Here is a 9,088-nt window from a genome sequence, read left to right as displayed (position 1 = left end):
ATATATATTTAACTACTGTACATTCCGGTACGGGCCACATATAGTATGTGATTTGTCACTGTTATCCTATCCCTCTCATCCATCTAGGATGGGTTGAGTCCCCTCCTAATGAGGGGTTACTGGCATATTAATGCAGCCAGTTTGCCACTCCTCTGCTGCCACTAAGAGCGATATGACTGTATCTGCGTGTGTGTGTGTGTTCACGGGGGGGCTGGTTTGCCTGCTTGCAAAATGAAAAACCCCAGATAAACTGGGAGAAAAAACACTGTTGTCCACACCCAAGACTGGCTAACCTGGCTATGGCTGAGGAAGTCCTTAAGCTCTTCACGTCGTCGACGGGAATCGAACCTAGGACACTCCTTCCCCAGGCATATGGTTGCGAAGCACATAGCCACTAAGCTAACCGTGTGGACTTTGTCACTATTACACATCTGAAAAAAAATGATAGCACCTATAAATTTTTTGCAATTTATAGGATGTAAGTTTACATCATTAGTAGCTTCCTACAAACAATTTTCTTACAAATTAATCTGTTGTTAGGGCTTCAATACTGTCAGATAACTTGTGTATCACCAATTTCGATGAAAATTGTTGATAAACTCGTAATAAAACCCTGATTTGTTGGACTATCAGTATTCTGTTATAGTGTGTGCTACAGAATGATGTTTAATCGGAATGAACAATGTCACACCACTGCAGAACTACTAAACAGCATTTCTTTAAATGTTTTTAATGACCTTAATACATTAATCCCAACTGACAGTGCAACCCACAGTTTTCATCTGTGGAGTTTCAAAAATAAAATTACCAGATAAGTGTATAGATGTAGAACATAAAATGTAAAATTAATCAAAATTCATCGAATCGTCATACATCATCAAAATTTATGCAGTGAGAATAATGACTTTGTAACATTATTAACAGTGTTAACCAAATGAAGAGGATTCAGTCATTACCAATTTAAATCATTTTATTATGCTGTTAACTATTTCTTTCTAGATGAAAATAAGGTAAAATATAAAAATCTGAGGCCTACTACATTTATTGAAGATTAGAGTAGCAACATGAGTTGAAACGTTTTAGCAGATATTGCCATAATGGAAATCTTTTTTTTGGAACTAGCAGATGCTTCAGAATCAATTCAAGAGAGTCAGCAGTTCAATTCAACAACCGACACTGTGATGTTAATATATATATATATATAAAATCTGCATTGGAATTGTGATCACAAACGTTACAGAGGAAAGTATTACAATGCAAGTTGGAAAGAGAAAAAAAAAAGACAAATGCATCATTAATATTCTGCATCCTGGTTTCTGTTTTAGCTAAAATACTAGGATATTCTTCTTTAAACCTAACACACAATTCAAGCACATTTTGGGACACCAACATTCTGGAACATCTCACACTCTGACCTGTCATCACTGTCCTTTTTTTTCTTAAAGAAACTACCTGCGAATGTGGAATGAAGAATGCATTTTGCATAATCATTTATTCTTTTTTTTTTTTGACATATCTGATTGCATTTCTGTTCATTTTTAAATCTTCCTGCTGAGGTCTTCGTCATCTGAAGTATTTTAAAATGTTTATTTTTGTAAAGATAAAGTATAATTTATCACATGGTGCCTGAATAATCAACAAATAATCAGTAACAACAAATAAACATTTGCAGATTCTGACCACCTTTCTAGAACTGAATGGCACTGGTGTTGCAAATATATAAGATAGGAGTAGCATCTATCTGACTCCCACCTTAGTAATAAAAATGGAAAAAAGCGAGCTAGTAAATCAGTTAGTTCACTGAAAATCCCTCGGTGAACTAACTGTGTTCATTTTTAAAAATAACAAAGTTAACTTGACAAGAAACCATATTCTTGTTTATTCAACTGTAAGCAAACAAAATTGCACATGAAGCATCTTCACAACTAAGCTACTTGTATATAGAGGCTACTGACTTCACATCAATTGCCTTAGTATCCAAAATGTAAAACACCATAGGGTCGTTATTAAGACTGTTTTGAGCTTTCATTATTGGGAGCCAAACTCAGGGAAGGTTAAATTAATGCAGAAGTCATATTTTCCCACATACAAGCAGTCAAAAGGTGCGCAGATACTTTGCACATGAAGTATCTTCAAGATTCACAAACTTTGTTTGCTTACGCTCAGATAAAGGATTAAGAACATAATTTGGCAAGTACAATTTACTTGAAACTAAGTGAAAAAAACTTTCTATGTTAACTTGACCAATATGTAAACACAAACTGCTCAACAAATTGATTAGCAATGTTCATTAGGATTACAGCATTTCTTGAAAAAAAAAAAAGAAAAAAAAGATGAATAAAGTCATCCCAAGTATGCAGTTAAAACTGACAGATATTCTAAACTGAGATATCAAATCGTATATGTTTACTATATGTTCCAAATCATTCAGAGAATAAAATTTATCATACATATAACTTGGGTATTGATAGTGCCCATATTTGTGACAAACCTTTTATCATCATGAATTCATACAAAATAAGACCATTAAAAATTAACCGAATGATGAAATTTATAATAAGACTCAACATTTGGTTGACACTTCCATTTACACTTATCAAATGGGTCCTACATTTCTTTCGAAAAAAATTTGAGTGTATTTTAGAACACCACCTTTCTCTTCAATACCCTTTCTCTACTCTATGACAACACTGTGCTGTACATGAACCAGCTCTGCAAAGTGTCAGAGCATAATAATATGAAGTAGAAAATGTCCATAAACAACAAGATAAATGGAAGATTGTGATCTCAGAAATTCAGAACTTTCAAAACAGATAATTTTGCCAGAGAACATACACAATTAACAGAATTTAAAATGACTGAAAAGGCTGTGTAGTGGAAACAGTGAATTAGGTAGTGTAGATGGTAGAATGTATCTTATTATGGAGTTGTAGAGCAGTTTCCCACAATAAGGACTGGGACTGCATGGAGGCATCATATAATAAGTTCAGCACTAGGACAAGTATTCTCAACAAGAACCGACTCCACACTGTGAACACTCCTCCTTCCTAACATAACTATTAGAATGAGCACCTATATTCTGTCACAAATGTGGTGCTAGGTAGTATACCACCTTCTTCTGGGTTCAACGATCCCTATTCCTGTTGTCTGATGGATAACTTCTTAATTGACACAGTCTTTTTTTTTTTGCAACATACATCAAATACTATTGACAGGGTCAAAAAAGTTCTGCTATTGCATGAAACACTGAATAAATGATATGGCATAAAAAAAAACCACACTAATTTAATTTTTCTTATCATCCATATTGACTGCTACTAACACCCTGGTGACAACGCTGCATGTTTTTATAACTGTTATCTTGGCATTCATCTGCCTTATATCATTCAGTACTTTTAGATTAATGTCTGAATACTTGAGAAAATAGTATACAGTAGGTGATACATAGTTTTCCATTCACTGGTAAAATAATACTCCTCCCCCCCCACGAGATGTGAAGTAACATGAAAAATACCATATTCAGTATTCAGGATAGGGTAAATTGTTTATCTACCCTTGGCTGTTTAATTGGTTTATCCCACAGTATTAAGTGTGCTATACATTTTCAACTGTTCAGCCTTCCATAGGTGGGTCAATCATAAAAAATGATAATAAAAATAATAATGGCTGTCTATTGGTTCCAGTTATTTCTTTAAATACTGACGAGACATTACTTCATCCCTGGATTGTCTTCAATTAGCAAAAAATAGTGTCCAGTTTGCAAGAGGCATTTTTATATGAAAGGAAGTTATGTGGGATTAACTCATAATAATGAAATCATTAAACACAAAATAAATTAACTAAATTTATTAATTTAACAGATGGTTAACTAATCTAAAATCAATAATAATCAGTACACACAAAAAAGTTAAATATAAAGTATCACGTTAAAGTGCCACTCAGTCACTTGGAATGCTATCAGCCAGCTTCTAAAGTTAGACTGAAATGTCTATATAGTCATGTCAGTAAATCAAAACCAAGAGATGAAGCTTCATAAATAGGATAAATTTTTATCTGCCCTTCATTGTTTAACTGGTTTATTTCACGGTATTTCAATAATAAATTGTTTTAACCAATTAGAGGACTTTAACCAAATAATGCAATCTTACGAACTTTAGCTATGATAAAGCATACTAAAAATCAATAACAATCAGAACACAATGGCTGATCATTTGTTATGTACTGTGAATGCGTGAACCTAAATTGCCGTTGATAATATGTAAAGCAGCTGAGAAGGTCTTGACTAGACCCAATGATATAATGATGACTGAGCCTGTAAATGAATTTTATCACCTGGGGTAAAAATCATTTTGCTTATAGGAAGCTTCAAGTGGGTTCAAAAGTATATTGTGACAAAATCGTGCTTTCCAGGTTTTGAAAATTAATGATGTTAGTGAGGCTATTAGAGCACAAAAGAGTAAAAAGAGTAGGGTGAAAAAATTGATCGTAGTGGTTGGAGTGAATAATTTAAAAGGAGAAAAGTAAGGCATGAGAGAGAGATAGGACATGAAAGAATTACTGGAACTAGCAAAAGAAAAGAGTGAGAGACTTAAGATAGTGAATCTGTTGCCACAGTATGCGAGTAGAGCTAAGAAGAAGGCCATTGATGCATAGATTATGCAGGAGGAGTGGTGTAGAGTTTGACAGCGAAAGGACTTATACAAGAAGGATGGTTTGCATCTGAATGAATTTGGTGTTTGGAGACTGGAAAAAGTGTTGAAGTGAAAGTAAATGGACAGAATCAGAGGAAACTAGAGCTTGGGGGGGGGGGGATGTTGAGTGGATATGCAGACATCAGTGAGGCAGTTAAGTGTAAGAATGTGTATAATATGCCTACATTAGTAAAAAGCATCAGGTTAGTGGTGGGCCTAAGGGGCTTTTGCACTTTGTGTACACTAATGACAGGACCAGTCGGAACAAGGAGGAGGAATTTTTGACATGGTTGGCTCATCCTGGCCAAACGTTATTGGCATAAGTGAGACATGGCCAACAGACGATATAGTTAGTGGGATAGAATGTGAAGGATATAGTGTGCTCAGGAAGGATAGAAAAGAATGGGGAAGGAGTGTTATTGATGATAGCTGATGAACTGCAACTAAAGAGAGTAAAAGTTCAACTGCAGGTTAGTGAAAATAGCACGTTTGAGGCTATCTAGTGTGAGACTGAGGCCAGCAGAACAAAATATACAGTTGGATGCTGCTATAGACCAGGGGATGGAAAAGGTGATGGAAATAGTATGCATCAGCAAATAGACTCAATGAATGGAGAACAGGTAATTATTATGACAGGTGATTTAAACTAGGGAACAAGATTGGGAGGAGAGAGGACACATGGGAGGAAGGAAATGGAATTTATAGTTACTAAGGGATAATTAACTGAGAGAACATGTGATGGAATATTCTGGGAGGGGGTAGGAGAGTGCTCACTCTAGTAATTGCATCTGAGTCTATAAGGAATATGACCATGTTGCCACCCATTGGTGAGAGTGATCATATGGTCTTGAAGTAGGAGGTGACTAAATGTGGAATTTTCAGTTAAGGCAGGATATATGTGACATTACAGGGCTGGTAAGTATGACAAGCTTAGGGGATTGCTTGGATCAGTGCCATTGCATGTAAAACTGCAAGTGCTGGATGTTGATAGTGCATAGGAAATGGTAAAGGAGTGTTTGAGGATAATAATGGCAGACAACCCAGAGTCAGGAGAGTAAATCAAGTCAGAGTTAAATAGAAGAATATCATCATTAAGCTGGAGCTGCAAAAAAGAAACAATTATGAAGAGAAAGGCATAAGCAGATTATGAAAGGAAGTTAGCAATGCTGGCTAAAGAGAATCCCAAAAAGAATCTCAATATGCTGCAAGTAAAAAAAAGAATATATATGGCAGAATGATTTTAATGAATGCCAATTCGAAATAGTAGAATTACTAAGTGAACACTTTGCAAGAGTATATCATCCAGGTGGTGATATTGCAGGAATGAGAGAGTCAAAAGGATTACACGGGAACCGAGGTAAACAAAATGGAGGTGCATAGCATAGTAGAGAACCTTAATGTGAATACAGCTGTGTGATTGGATGGTATAACAGCTCAAGTTTTATGTGAAGTGGCGCGGGAACTGCCAGTGCCCTTGACCATGTTGTTTAATCCAAGTCTCAGTTCTGGGTTAGTCCCAAGGGGGTTAAAAGAGAGGAAATAGTTCCGTTGCATAAAGGAGGCTCCAAGACCGATGTACCAAATTATTGACTGATCAGCATATCAGGAAAGGATAGATGGAAATGGGATACTGTATTGGAAGCAGCATGGTTTTGTGAAGGGTAGCTCATGGTTCAGTAACTTGCTCATGTTTTGTAATACAGTGACAGCTGAGTTGGATAAATAAAATGGGTTACCAGTGATACTATTGGACTTTGTAAAAGCCTTGATGGGATACAACATGGAATTCATCAGTAAACTGTAGCACATGGGGATAGATATAGGGTTGGTGAGATGGATAGGAGGGTGGTTGATATAGATATCAGAGAGTAGTTTATTCAGGAGTAGAGTCCAAAAGAAAGCCTGTGATTAGTGGTGTGGTGCAGGGTTCTGTTCTCGGACTGCTACTGTTAAATTTGTTCATTAACAATATAGGAAAGGATCTGAGGGGAACTGTTCAGTTGTTTGCTGATGATGTGAAGTTGGGTAGAGCAATAGTTATTAGAGATGATGTCAAAATTTTGCAAGATGATTTGGATAGACTGGCAGACTGGGCAAAGGAGAATGTATGTCAGTTTATTGTGGCAGAGTGTAAAATTATGCATTTTGGAGTGAAAAGATTACCAGCTGTATACCACATTAGTGGAACTGTACTCCAGGAAATTGACAAAGCAAGAAACTTGGGAGTGTTAGTGGATAGGATGTTAAAGTTTAGGAGACACATAGTAAAAGTAGCTAAAGCAGCTCATCGGATCACTTGGTTACTGAAGAATACTTTGATGAGCAGAGACAAGCAGGTTATTGTTGCTCTTTATTGAGCCTTGATAAGACCCCATCTTAACTACTACTACATGCAGATCTGGGCACCAGGGTTTCTTGGAGATGAGGAGGTGGTGGAGAGGATCCAGAGGCAAGTGACCAAGGATGGTAGTAGGTCTATGGAATGAACCTTATGAAAACAGGTTGAATATTTGTGGATTACAGAAACTGATTAATAGGCAGAAATGGGATATGATTGAGATATACAAATTACTGACAGGTTTTTTACAAGATTAATTTAGAGGAAATTTTTCAGAACAGGTCAGGTGGTGGGAGAACTAGGGACCATCCATGGAAACTGAGTAAAGGTGTGATTAGCAAGGGTGTTAGAACTAGGTTTTTTGCTTGGAGAGTAGTGAGTGAGTGGAATAGGGTGCCCTGACTGTGAATGAGTTCAAAACGAAGTATAATAAATACTGCACAAATGTTGGATAATTCTTGACATTATGTTAGGGCCTCCCTTGATGAGTCTAAGCAGTCCTTGGAGTTCAATTCACTGAAAATAATTCACTGAAAACCATTCATCGAACGAACACTTCGTTGCAAATGCAATTGATCAGATAAACAATTTGCAATTAATTTTTTGATGAATTCTTTTTAATTCATTGAAAGATTAATTTTTTTGAAAACTATTGTTTTTAAAGTGTTCGGTAAGAATACCTAACATCACCCATGATGTATGTAACACATGTAGGCAGTCATATTTATAAATTTAGGGACACAAAAACACACGTGTTGAACAGATTATTTTATTTATTACTAATAAAATAAAACTTGACGTTTCGACCCCTGTATCGAGGTCATCATCGGAAGAATACAAGTGTATAAGGAACCAAGCTACATGCTCATGCCCTGTATACCGGTAAACTAAATCTACGTAGTTAATTAATCCTTTTCCCTTTTCCTCAAAGTGATAAAAAAATAAATAAATAAAATAAATAATAATAATAATAATAATAAATACAACCACAATAAATTGCTCAAGTCCTCGTGTATTAACATTCTTCTGGATAGTTCTGATTGTTATAATATAATTTCTTTCAGTTGCTGTTGAATGTTATAAACACTTCACCAGGTTGTCTTCTTGTGGTAGGATTTTTCTATGGCTAGTTTAGGTTGTTATACAGGTTATGGGTCCTCCACATTCTTGAAATGGTTAAGCCATCATTTTTGTTGAGATATGGGTTGTGTTCGAGCATTTCACATGACTCTTTAAATTTTCTCTCAAACCAGGTTTTGGTGAGTGTAGGGACTTGGTATTTTTACAAATCAATTCTGTGGTATGTTTGGAGTGCATGGTCAGGAAGGCCAGTTTTTCCAAAATGGAGGTATTTAATGTGTCGTTTGTGTTCTTCTTGTCTGATTGGAATAGTTCGCTCTGTTTCCCCTATGTATGGTATGTTACATGTGCATTGTATTTTGTATACCCCTGGGTGGGCTAGGTGTGGAAGAGGATCTTTATAAGAACTGAGAAGGTGTCTTAACTTACTTGGGGGTTTAAAGGTGGTTTTAATGTTGTATTTGCGTAGTGTTCTATTTTTTCAGAAATGCCTCTAACATAAGGAAATGGCAATAGCATTCCTGAAATCTTTTTTGTTCTTACTGGTATCTTTATGGAGGATCTTGTGAATAGTTTTTTTACTGTATCCATTTTTTATAAATGTTTGGTTGATGATCTTGTATTCCTGGTTTAGAGCCTGTTCATTAGAACAAATAGTTAGAGCTCTGTGTTTAAGGGTGCTTATGACACCTAGTTTTTGTGTTGGGTGGTGGTAAGAATTTTTTGTATGTATTAGCATGTGTGTGTAGGTTTGAGGTAAACTGAGAAGGAGAGCTACCACAGGGAAGACATGTGACAAGTGTGTCTAGGAAAGGAAGAGAGTTGTTTTTTTTTTTCCATTTCAATGGTGAATTGGATACGTTTGTGTTGTTTGTTTAGGTGGCTAACAAACCCCAACTCAACATCACCAGAGTTAAAGATCGGTACTATCAACATAAGAAGCCTCAATGGCAAAGAAATGGAGCTAGCTGAGGAATTA

Source organism: Typopeltis vanoorti, chromosome 7 (assembly GCF_054136105.1).
Source record: "Typopeltis vanoorti isolate ZY-2024b chromosome 7, IOZ_Tvanoo_1.0, whole genome shotgun sequence".
NCBI classification, from domain to species: Eukaryota; Metazoa; Arthropoda; class Arachnida; order Uropygi; family Thelyphonidae; genus Typopeltis; species Typopeltis vanoorti.
The sequence above is the reverse complement of the archived record's forward strand: the minus strand, read 5'-3'. Positions refer to the sequence as shown.